This window comes from Artemia sp. Qi Xiang Cuo, chromosome 15, assembly GCF_049724085.1.
Source record: "Artemia sp. Qi Xiang Cuo chromosome 15, ASM4972408v1, whole genome shotgun sequence".
NCBI classification, from domain to species: domain Eukaryota; kingdom Metazoa; phylum Arthropoda; class Branchiopoda; order Anostraca; family Artemiidae; genus Artemia; species Artemia sp. Qi Xiang Cuo.
The window spans coordinates 51550545-51563973 of record NC_142808.1 but is presented as its reverse complement, the minus strand read 5'-3'; the positions used below and the strand labels follow the sequence as shown (position 1 = coordinate 51563973).

Below are 13429 nucleotides of genomic sequence, written 5' to 3'. Positions count from 1 at the left end.
CTGTGCTTTTGGGGAGGAAGGGGGGGCAATCTCTTAGACAATAAATTGTATTGATGAGGGATATGGTTGTGTTGAAGAGTAAAGCAAGAGTCATAAAGCATGATTAGGAGGAATCACTATTTTTTGAAAGGACTCAATATGTTTATTTATTTCTATTTGTTTTAATAAAACCCAATTGAATTGAAATAATTGATCTATTTTGCAAGGTTTCACTTTTATAACATAGATTTTTAAAGGTCATCAAAGGTCAGGACCCTCTAGAGGGAGAAGAAGTGGAGATGGGTACTTCAAAATACCTTCCCAGGACATACTTTAGCCAGTAGACCCATCCCTGAAAGTTTCCTTTTCCTAACCTAACCTCTTTCCAAGATAGCCAAATGTGGCTAAAGTAGAATTTTACTGCTTTCTCTATTTTCAAAATCATTTGAGTTATATGACTGAGAAGTTCAGAACTGTAATCAGATTCTAAAAAATCCTAGTTAACTTAGTTCTAAAGACTAGTTAATCTCCCTTGAAGATATTTTGAAATATCTAACTCTGCTCCTTCTCTCTCTATAGGGCATTGAATTATAAAAGTACAAACCACTAAATGCCTTTTTTATGCTCTTTCCAAAAACAATAATCAGTTTTGCTGCAAACCAATTTTATTCCTGCTCCTATACATAGCCTAGGATACCAATCCAGGGTATATATTTCAACATTAGGGGGGGGGGAGGGGTAAATTTTAAACTTATCTCCAATTTGCATCAAAAACTAACTCCCAACTCCTCCCCCTAACATGCAAATATATACCCTGGGTAAATTTTTTTGTTGTTCATGTTATTGACTTACAAATAAAGTAAACATACCACTTGATGCCTTTTTTTATGCTCTTTCTAATTGTAATAATCATTTTTGCTGTAAATTAATTTTTTTCCCCACTTTTATATATAGCAATTCAGATATATATTTGCACATTAGGGGGGGGGGTGAATTTTATGGTATAAATTTACAATTCTGCCCATTGATAAGGAGACATGTTAAGAAAACAATTCTTACTTTAAAATATGTATAATGATCCTAGTTAACATATTATTCAAGAGGAGAACCCTTATCCTCAAATCTTTCTTCTTTTTCTAGCTAAAAAAAAAGAAATTTTTATTTTCGCTTTGCTTTGAAGACAATTTGCAAATCTTTTGAAATTGATGCTATAAACTGATTTTTATGGATAGTGTTCATCCCAGTTGTTAATTCTGTTTTTTTAATGATAGGTAAAGCAGTGGTGAAAATACAAAATATTTCTAGAAACATACATATATATATAGTTTTTTTTTTTTTAAACTCATGAATCTCATAAAATCTATATATTAACAGAGTATATACCCCCACCCCCCTGATGTGCAAATATATACCCTGATTTGGATATATTTAGGGGTTGGGGTACAGTTCATTTGGTTATATTTAGGTTCAGAATGCAATTTGGTTTATATATTTGTACATTAGGGGGTGGGGATATATACTCTGTTAGTAGGTTTTAAGAAATTCTTGAATTTTTTAAAAAACTGTTGGTAAATTTTTTGTTATTCATATTATTGACTTACAAATAAAGTAAACATACCACTCAATGCCTTTTTTATGCTCTTTCCAAATGCAATAATCATTTTTGTTGAAAATGAATTTTACCCCCCATCCCTATATACACCAATTCAGGGTATATATTTACACATTAGGGGGTGGGGGTAAAGTTTAAACTTACCTCTCATTTACATCAGAAATAAAATTTACCTCTACCCCCTAATGTGCAAATATATACCCTGAATTGGTATAAATAGTGGTGGGGTAAAATTAATTTCTAATGAAAATGATTATTATATTTGGAAAGAGCATAAAAAAAGGCATTGAGTGGTATGTTTACTTTATTCATAAGTCAATAATATGAATAGCAAAAAATTTACCAAACTGTATGTATGTGTGTTTATAGCAATATTTTGAATTTTTGCCACTGCTTTACGTATAATTAAAAAAAAAACAGAATTAACAACAACTGGGATGAATACCATCTATAAAAACAATTTATAGCAACAATTTCAAAAGATTTACACATTGCATTCAAAGCATGGCAAATATAAAAATTTATTTCTTTTAAGTTGGAAAAAAAGAGGAAAGATTTAGGCTAAGGATAAAGGTTCTCCCCTTGGATAATATGTTAACTAGGATCATTACACATATTTTAAAGTAAGAATTGTTTTCTTAACATGTCTCCTTACCAATGGGCAGAATTGTAAATTTTAAAATTTTTTATTTCTAATGTAAATGAGAGGTAAGTTTGAACTCCCTACCCCCCTAATGTGCAAATATATACACTGAATTGGTATATATAGGGGTGGTGTTAAAATTCATTTCCAGCAAAAATAATTATTATATCTGGAAAGAGCATAAAAAAGGCATTGAGTGGTATGTTTACTTTATTCATAAGTCAATAATGTGAGCAACAAAAAATTTAACATACCCTGAATTGGTATATAGGCCTATTGGGTTGGGGTTAAAATCATTTAATGAAAAAGTGATTATTATATTTAGAAAGAGCATTTATAACTCAATAATGTGAACAGCAAAATATTTACCAGCTTGGCAATATCTTCCCAGAGTATGTTCCTGGATTCACATCTGAAAGTTTTGGCCTGCTAGCCTAAATCAACTAATTTTCGAGATAGGAAGAAGCTCCTTAGCTAGAATTTTACTCCCAGATGAATCTGGGAATGTGCTCCCGAATGTGCTAGCAGCAGCAGCAACCTTTTAAGAAAATCGAAATATATTTTCTTGTGATTATTATCTATTCTAATCAGCAGTTGTACCAAACCAATTCTGCTCAAGACATCCTCAGGGCTATACTGTGGTGTTTATCTTCCCCCATAGTATAGTGCAGACGGTTTGATATAATACATTTTCCCTTCTTTTTTTAGTTTTTTTTTTGTTTTTAATGCTTTTTCCAATAGGCAATGATTATAAGTCCTCAAAAAAAAAAAGGTCCCCCCAGATCCCAAATCAAATTCCAGTGAAAGTGTCATAGTGAAAGATACCCATCCTGGCTGGTCAAGCACACTATCTCAAAGTTCTAATGATAGCTCCAATGCGGAGAATAGGACAATGATAAGTGTAGGGGCTAATGTAACCATAGATGATAATGGGTTTCAAGATGTCCTATCTATAAGTTATAAAAAAATGAAAAAAATCTCCCCAATTAAAAGCATTTCCCCTCTCCCTGCCCAAGATCCTCCCTCCAAAAACTTAGGAATATACCTTAAAATTACTCCCACTACCCCCTTTGAAATAAAAATGATCACTGCAATAAGAGTTGCAATTTTTAAATTGCTAAAATCAATGTTCTCTCTTAACATTAACCGTGATGGATCTCTGCTAATAGCTGTAGAAGATCAGAAATGAGCAGATACAATAATTAACCTTAAATCCCTTCTGAATAACCCAATTATTGCATCTAATTGGAACCCAAAACAATCACCAACAAAAATAGTAGTTTACAATGTTCCCCCAGAGATATCTACTCAGGAGTTAAAAGAAGGCCTTTCAGATAGGGCTGGAAACACAATCCCAGTTGAGGATGTTACCCAACTTGGAAAACCCAACTCTAATGGCCTAAAAACTAGTAGATCCTTCTTATTCACACTGAAGGATAAAATTAATATCCCAGAAAAATTATTCCTATTTGGGCAAATCAAACCACACAAGGAATACAAACCTAAGCCTATTCAGTGTCAGAAGTGTTTCAAACTGGGACACACAACAAACAAATGCAATGAAATTCTCCAAGAGTGTAGTAATTGTAAATCTTTCCATCCTAAAGAGCTGACAACTTGCAACAACACCCAGCCTACATGCATCAATTGCAAAGGCCCACATGAATCTACAAATAAATCATTATGCCCTGCATACAAGAAAAGAGCTCTAACACTTCAAATATCAACAGAGAAGGCCATCCCATACCCCTTTGCAGCAATTGAAGCAAATACTGCCCAACGATACCAAATAAAGCCTGTAATGAAACCAACCAAAACCCCCCAAGTCAAATGCCCCCAATGCATCAAGTACCCCATATAAAACACCATCTTCTAAGCCCCCTAGATAATTCCCTATCAGAAGGAATCACCAAGCCAACAAGCTTCCTTGTCCGGTGAGATGAGGCCAGCCTGGCCATCCCTCCCAAGAAGAAACAAACCAGAAACACTACCAGGAATCAATCCCTTAACCAACAAACAGGATGCACTACCAAAAATGCAATCCCCAAATATTTGCTTATTCATTCTAAACTGTAATGCAGTTCAGGCCATGAACATACATCAACTACAGAAAACAAAAATTATTGCAGAATTGGCAAAAATCTACATCCCAGATGATATGCTCATTCAAGCAAAAAAAGATCTTGCTTTACTGTTAACAAAGCTGAACATTGATACACAGTCACATGAAGAATAAATCAACAACACAACATTTATCAATACTCCAATGGAATTTAAGATCACTCACAGAAAATAAGCTAAATGAACTAATATCATTTATGAATAATAATTCCATTAATATTGCTTTCCTCCAGGAAACTCATTTAACCCAAAATCAACAACTAAAGTCTCGGAAATATACTATCCTGAGAAAGGATAGATCTTCAGAGAGAACAGGAGGTGGTGTAGCTTTATTAGTTAATAATAATATAAAATTTTGTGGCATCAATTTTCCAGATTTTGAAAATGATGTTCATGTAATTGGTATAAGTGTTTGGCTGAATAATTTAAAAACCTACATAATAAGCTTTTATAACCCTAATGGCCAAACTACAGATGCCAAGGATTTCTTTAATTATATAAATAATTCTAATATGTTAAAAAATATCAGTATTTGTGATGATTTCAATGCCCACAGCCTTTTGTGGGGGAATAAACCAGCAAATAAAGCTGGTAAATTTATTGAGCATATGACTTCAAATAATAATGAATTAGTTGTTGCTACCCCTCCAAACCTGAATACCTATTTCAACCCCAAAAGTGGCAATTTCTCCACAATTGACCTACAAATTGTGTCTTTAAATTTTTTGAACAAAATTTACATAAATAAAATTGATAGTCTATGTACAGACCACTTTGCTATAGTTTGCTCCCTAAATGAACCTGCTGAAACTTTATCTCATACATCCAAATATATCAACACTAAAGCAAATTGGTCTATTTTCCAAAATAAGCTAAATGATGAAATTACAAGTTTCACCCAAAGTTCATGCATTTCTAACACAACAGTTGACACACATGCTGAAGCGTTGACATCTTTACTAATAAATACAGCTAATCATGCTATCCCCAGGACAACACCTAAGAAAACATTCCCTAAACAAATTCCTAAAACATGGTGGACAAATGAGTGCCTAAATAAATGGAGGATAAAAAATGCAGCTAGGACAGAATTCATGAAAAAACCAACACCTACTACATATTTAAAAAAATTACAAGCAGAATCTAATCTAAAAAGGACTATAATAGATGCTAAATATAAATACTGTAATAATTTTGCAAATAATCTCTCCATAGAAACAAATGAGCCAATTATACATAAATTCATAAGCCACATATGTGGTAAAAAGACTTCTCCCAACCCACTCCTGTATGAGCTTATACATAATAATACCCATTATGACAATGATAATGAAAAGGCTAACATATTTACAACTCGTTTTGTTAATAAGCTAACATCAAATAATCAAAGCAAACTGTCCACAATTCCTATGAACCCTAGTTACCAACCACGCCCAGGATCCGAGTACATAACTAATCCATTTTCAATCCAGGAATTGAATAATGCAATACATCATATTAGGTCCAAAACTAGCAGTAGCTATGGCAATATACACCCTACATGGATAAAGAATCTCACACCTTCATACAAACAAGAACTGCTAAATTGTTATAATCACGCTTGGGCATCTTCTATATTCTCCAATATTTGGAAATGTTTGTCCCTTCTACCAATCCTAAAAAAAAATGAACCAAAAGATAACCCTGAGTCTTATAGGCCCATCATGATTACACCTGTGATGGGGAAAATCATGGAGAAAATGATTTATCACAGACTCCTCTGGTTTGTTGAGAAAAATAACATGATCCCACACACTCAAACTGGATTCAGGAAATACCACTCCTCAACAGATGCTTTCATTTTGCTAACAAATGCAATAAATGAATCTCTCAAAAAATAATATCCTAGTGGCAGCTTTCCTAGATTTTGAAGGAGCATATGACAATATGAACCACCAAATCCTTTTAAATAAACTTGCAAACCTTGGAGTACCTCCTAAGCTAGTATCCTTAATTAAATCCTTCATAGAAGTGCAAAGTTTCATTGTTTGTGTTGGTTCAGCCTCTTCACCCCAAAAGACAATTTCCAAAGGCCTACCTCAGAGAGCAGTCCTCAGTTGCCTCCTTTTTGTCCTATATCTCTGGGACATGAACCCACCCCACACAAATCTACAATATGCTGATGATCTGGTGCTATGGTCATCTGGCAACACCTTTCAGATAGCACAGTCAAATCTGCAAAAGTCACTTTTCCAGTTTGAAAAATTCTCTCAACATTCAGATTTACCCATTGCACCCACCAAGTCAAAAATAATCCAATTTCACCGGAAGCGAAACCATGTTAATGCAAAACTAACTCTAAATAAAACAACTATTCCAGAAGATAATAATATTAATTACCTAGGTCTCATGCTTGACCAAAAACTTAATTTCCAGCTCCACATTTCAAAGACAATAAAAAATGTTATAGAAAAGCAAATATACTAAAAAGACTTCTTTCCACACCCTGGGGTTGTAAGGAGAAAACCTTACTCCAGTTTTATAAATCACATATAAGACCCCATATTGACTATGGGCTCATTGTCTATGGTGCATGCGCAAAGACCCAGATGCAAAAAAGTGAAACAACACAAAATGATATAATACGTCTCATATTTGGTCTTAGGAAACCCACAAGCACCAAGTTTCTGCTTATGGAGAGTGGATTAACAACAATAAGGGAGAGACGTAGCTTTCTCTTGATAAAACATCTTACAAAAATTGAATCAAATAGCTCACACACATTACATAATTGGTTAAGAAATCCAGCCATGTATAGAGGTATTGCAAATGAGTATGCCAATATTCAAAAGAAGTTCCCTGTACCAGCAAAGTCTATTGCACCTACTTTCCCCCAATTCCCTCCATGGAATTGGTCATCTCGCATAATAAATACTGAATTTTCAAAATGGAATAAAGATTTAACCCCCATTGCTTTTGTCCAGAAAAAATTTGCAGAACTTAATACAATTACCTATAAAAATCACTTCCAAATATTTGTTGATGGGTCAAAAATGGATGAGAAAGTTGCAAGTGGTGTTTTCCTTCCTCACCTGAAAATTGCAATGGGAGAGATTATTTAATAATTTATCTATAATGTCTGCTGAGTTAAATGCCATAATCATGGCATTAGAACACCTTAAGCAAAACCAACCTTTGATTAAAAATTCGAATAATATTATCATCTATTCCGACTCTTTATCAAGCCTTGAGTTGCTGGCCTCAGCTCCTCAATATATGTTGGACATTGACACTTATTATTGTCTCAGTATTATTGATAATCTTGCTTCAAGTGGCATAAAAACTTACTTTCAGTACATTCCTAGCCACTCTGGCATGAGTGGTAATCATCAGGTTGATGAAATAGCAAAAAATGCTATAAATATTGACCAGCCAAGTGGGAGACCAATCCCAATTAGAGATATTTACCGATGGAGGCTATCAGATATTAATTTTAATAAGATTAATCCTATCCTTTCCCCTTTCTCAATAAGTATCTTTCTAAAATTTATCATAGAATTCGTTCTGGAACAAATGGACTAAATTTCCTTGCATTCTCATATAAGCTTTCTAATTCAAGTGGTTCAATTCCCTCTTTGCAGGCATTGTAATATGAATAATGAAACAATTGACCATTGCCTATTTGAATGTAATATGCTGACGTCTGCACAACATGCCTTGCTTTGTAAACTGTTAAAATACTTCAAACACCACAAAATCCCACTATCAGCCAAGAGCCTAGCCAACTGTACCTGCACACAGAGCATAGAAATCGACATCTATCATCTTATATTTGAACTCCTAGAGTCGAAAGATCTGCTGAAAGATATCTGAATATATCTAATAAATATGAGGCAATCAAGCCAGTAGCTCTGTAGCCCACAGAGTGAAGCAAAAGGAAAAGGGCTAAGTAGTTATACTGAAAAGCCCGCCTGCTGTTAAATAGAAGAAGAATGAATCACTTGACTCGAATAAACAAATAGTACTAGCTTTTAATTGTGTAACTGGAAAATATTCCTTGAACTTTTTCTTTATCTTCTTGTTCTTCAATTATAGGCTTCGGATGAATCTATTAAACCGTTTTGTATTTTCTGATAATGTCAGGGGTGTCCTGGGAAATCAAATATAGAAATTGGACTATTATTATTCAATAATAGAATTTATACATCATTGATGAAGCCGCCTATATTTAGGCAGTTAAACTCAGCTTTGAACAATTTGGCATCATCAGTTGAAGAGTGTCTCCTTTGTTTTAGTTGGTCCTTATTAGGGGTTAGCTTAAGGCGCTTGAATATAGCAGATAAAGTTAGCCATTCTTTTTTATGGTTGAGAGTTGCCACAGGGCAACCAAAAAGGCCATGGTTGATGGTCTCATCATAGGTTTGGCATAGGTGGCAAAGAGGGCTCATTACTGTTGGAATGGTTGTGTTTTGATAGTGATAAGTTTGGCCATTAAGGCCAGTAGCATTTGATCGTATTCTGTGGTACATCTTTGAGTTTTTCCGGGATGTAAATGGAGAAAAGTTTGGTGGACGTTGGTTTGCTAGATAAATTTTTAGGCGCTAATAATTTACATCTCTTACTGGGATAGGTCTTCCAGATATTATTTCAAATTGAAGGGCAGATTTAGGTATTTCATCTGCCTTGTGGTTTCCTTTAATACCCATATGTCTTGGGATGCATTGGAATTTTGTGGATATACCTTGTTTAAGTAGTTGGTTCAATAGTACAAGAGTGGTGGAGGTATCATTGTCTGGGTAGTCTGAATGCTCTGGTGATATTGAGGCAATGGCTAATTTTGAGTCTGAATAAATTATAAGAGGGGTGTTTCTTGGAGGGTTTGGCATCTTTATAATGGCTTCCAATGCCATGTTGATGGCAGCTATTTCAGCTGTCATGATACTCACATCATGTTGGAGCCTTTCTGCAGCTGCTATACCTAAAGATGGGAAGTGGACTCCACAAGCAGTCCTGGATTCCGTTTTTGAGCCATCCACAGAAATTGGGAGGTGGTGGTTATATCTCTTAGACTCAGATTCGTGGAATAATGATTTTACATAGGCAAGGGAAAGATCTGCTTTAATAGCTGGCGCAAACAAAAGGTTCACTTCTGGGTAGTGGTTAGCCCAGGGAGGTATCTGGGGGTATATTTGAAATGAACTTTTCTCTAATAATTTAACTTCTTTCATTAGTTTCTTCTGAAGAGAGTTCAAAGCGTAAATATAGTGTTAATTAAAGTGCTACTTATGAATTGAATAGATTCTTAGGGCTCATTTAGGTCCGGATTTCAAGGGCAAAGACCCTTTAAAAGTTATGGTTTTCGATATTTTTCTGGACTGCTATATCATAGACTAGTGTAAAACTTAATGAAACTTTTTAACATTGAACTGATCAGCATCAATTAAAAAAAACACAATTTTTTTTGCTTGGCCTCCTGACTACTCAAATGTAGCTCAAAATTAAAAGTTTGCCGGAACAACTTAGGATAATCAGTTGGCCCTACCTGGCATAGACAACAAAATTCTGCCTAAGCTGTGACACCTTTGCAGGATCTTGTTGGGGGAGGTTTTAAAACTGAGCTATTTCTTTGATACTTTTAAATGGGAGTGCAAAGAAATTTTAAATATTCGTGACTCTAAAGTAACGTCGGGCTCTTAGCGGAAGCGGAGAAGAGAAAAAAGACAACAATCACTCGTTGCTCTGGTCTGGAAGGAGCACGAGAAGGATTGGCGTTGGCCTTGCACTAAATAGTCTTGCAAGAGAGGCATTACTCTTGTATGAAGCCGCATCAGACAGACGAATGAAGGCCCAATTTAGAAACAAACATGATAATGACTATTGTCATATGCTATGGCCCGACCAACGATTCTGAAGACACAATCAAGGAAGAATTCTACTGTGTTGTGACCAGATGTCTCACAACAGTTTCCCTCCATGATGTAACTGTACTTCTTGGTGACTTCAACACCACTTTGCGTGATAATACAGGCGTTTGTCGTGGCACAATTGGTCCTGTTTCTCCCTACCCACTTAACGACAATGGTCTTCACCTACTTGAACTATGCCAATTCCATGACCTAGTCATCGCAAAACTTACTTTCAACGCAAAACTATCCACCAGTACACATGATATAGTATGACGGTTGCACAAAAAAGATGATCTACTACGTTACTGTTTCTAAACGCTGGAGATCATCGCTGAAGAATTGCAGAACTTACAGGTCAGGTGAGCTCGGGAATGCAGTTCAAAGGTTTGTGTGTGCTGAAGTCCATCTCTGCCTTCAAGCACAACGATCAGAAAGAAGGCCAGTTACTACAGATATTGGGAAATTCCAGGAGCCAAATATTCACCTGAAGTATAGTATTCAGCTATCAAATCCCTTCGAGCTCCATGGCACACTTAGCAGCAGTGAAGATGCCTGAAAGTATTTTAGATCACAGACAAGTGAAGCAACACAATTGGTGCTTGGCTAGAGGGGTTTTTCAAAGAGATCTTGGCTAACATATCAAACACTGGAGGCTATAGAGCAAAGACGAAGGGCAAGACTCCTTGGGGACATGGTCACTTATCGGAAGCTTAATGGAGTGTGAAACAGTCTCATTTGCCAGGACTGAACTCAGTTTGTTACAAGGAAAGCTGATGAAATTGAATTAGCAGCAAAAAAGGAAGACCTGGGTAGACTGTTCAAGCATCTCCGAGATCTTACGGAAAATAAAACTCCTACATTGGGACTTGTCCTATCCCTGGATAGGACACTTGTCTCTAACAAGGGGACCTGCCTTGAAAAGTGGAAGGACCACTTCTGTTCGCTCTTAAATAATACTATCCCGTCTGTCCCTCCAAATAATATTCTTAGCCAATCTACTAGTCAAAGGCCTGAAGCAGATGTTCCTCCATATGAGCCTTTCATCCCTTCAGAATTTGAAACGCAGTTAAAAGGCTCAAGAATAACAAAGCTGCTGGTATCTGTGGCTCAAGCTCTGAGCTACGGAAATATACTGGTCCTACAATGCTCCTGTTTCTCCATACTCTATTTCCCACAATTTGGCAAGCTGAGATAATTCCTGAAGATTGGCGGAAAAGAGTCATTATCCCCTTATGGAAAAAAAAGGCTCTAGAAAAGACTTTTCAAACTACCGTGGAATAACTCTACTGTCAGCCACAGGAAAAATTGTCTCAATGATCCTGCTGGATCGTTGTCGGAATATAGTTCGTGTGGTTAAGAGACTTGAACAAGCTGCTTTTATGTCGGTCCGTTCAAGCATCGAGTAGGTTTTGACGATTAGAAAGATAATAGAAAAAGTCACGGAATTCCACCAGAAGGCTTTTTTTTGCCTTCGTTGACTTCTGTGCTGCGTTCAACTCAGGGGACCGAGAGGCACTTTGGAAGATTTTAGCATCGACTGGCCTCCCCTAGAAAAACTGCAGACTCTTCAAAGCTTTACACCACGGCACAGAAAGCTGTGTTCACGTTAATGGCCGGCACAGCCCATTCTCACAAATCACGACAGGGGTGCGTCAAAGATGTGCAGTGGCCCCAGAGCTCTTCAATGTCATCATAGACCACGTTATGAAAAAGACACCTTTACGTCCCAACTTTGGACTCAAGATTTTGCTGATGACCTGGCCATCCTAGCGGACTCCATGGATTAGTCACTGGAAGCGTTTCAAATCTTAGGAGAAGAGGCTGTAATCGTGGGACAGGAGATAAACTGGAACAAAACAAAAAGTGTGGCCATCCACCCGTCTTCTCCTGCAGTAAAGTCTCCAGCCAGTCTGGAAGGAACAACTAGCTTAGAAGTTGTCCAACGATTTACCTACTTGAGATCCACGATTTTTTCAGATCACTTTCTTCTTACCGAGATGCAAGCAAGGCTATCCAAGGCGTCTACTACCATGGACAGGTTGAACTGTCACATTTGGCAAAAACCAAATATCAGTCGTTCAGCCATACTGCAAATTTCGAACGCCCTCGTCGGTTCTGTGATTTCTTATGAAGCTGAGACTTAGCAAGCATCAGCCGCAACCCTAATGGCCATCGATAGATTCCAGTCGAAGAGTCTGAGAATGATATAATGTCTGCTGTGGGTCAGCATCATGAGTAACGAGAAGCTGAAACGAGAAGCTCACCAAATAGTCCTGGTTTTCTACTCAAGCTGCAGAGCTTACCTTACTGTGGTTTGGACATATACTTCGAATGCCCCTCACTTATCTGCAAAGATGATCTTCAACTTTGACCCGGTCAAAGCCGGTTGAAAGCAACCTCGTGGTAAACCAAAGAAGTGATGGTCTGACAGCGTATCCAAGTTCCTTGCGATAGCTTCGAATACTTCGAATGCCCCTCACTTATCTGCAAAGAAATTGAGTTCAATTTCAGTTTTATCTTTAGTACATTACAAGTACAATATTTCAGTAAAGCGCATCCAAGCGACATATACTTCGAATGCCCCTCAGTTATCTGCAAAGATGATCTTCAACTTTGACCCGGTCAAAGCCGGTTGAAAGCAACCTCGTGGTCAACCAAAGAAGTGTTGGTCTGACAGCGTATCCAAGTTCCTTGCGATAGCAAATATCAGACCGACTGACGCGCACACCCTTGCAATGGACCGAAATGGGTGGAGGAGGCAGACGTCACTTTCTACGGCAAGTAGTACCCGACAGGAGACCTAAGTAAGTAATTATGTACTAAGTAAAGTTTTGAATGACAAATCTATCCAGATAGAACCAGATTAATATTATAAAGTATAATAACATTAGTTTTTACAGCTTTTGCTAATTTATTTATTTTTTCAGCGTTATAATGAAAAAAGAGAAATTACTTACAACATTTATTGCTTTCAGTAAAGCGCGAAAGACACTCCCGCTATTACTGTGGGGTAAAGAGAAATATTTCCCACTTCGCGCATATAGTAATTTCTGTTTGTTGTGAGTTTGAGTTCAATTTCAGTTTTATCTTTAGTACATTACAAGTACAATATTTCAGTAAAGCGCATCCAAGCGACATATACTTCGAATGCCCCTCACTTATCTGCAAAGATGATCTTCAACTTTGACC

At 36.6% G+C, this 13429-nt stretch overlaps 2 protein-coding genes across 2 annotated transcripts in view; both read right to left on the bottom strand.

The window, feature by feature from the left end:
• The window catches only part of LOC148943828 (uncharacterized), a 29776-nt gene extending 27095 nt beyond the window's left edge, over positions 1-2681 (bottom strand). Inside the window, exon 1 of the mRNA XM_089101708.1 lies at positions 2604-2681. The gene's annotated coding sequence lies outside the window, so the exon portion shown is untranslated. The remainder of the gene's footprint in view (positions 1-2603) is intronic.
• The window catches only part of LOC148943826 (uncharacterized), a 606774-nt gene that overhangs the window by 430220 nt on the left and 163125 nt on the right, over positions 1-13429 (bottom strand).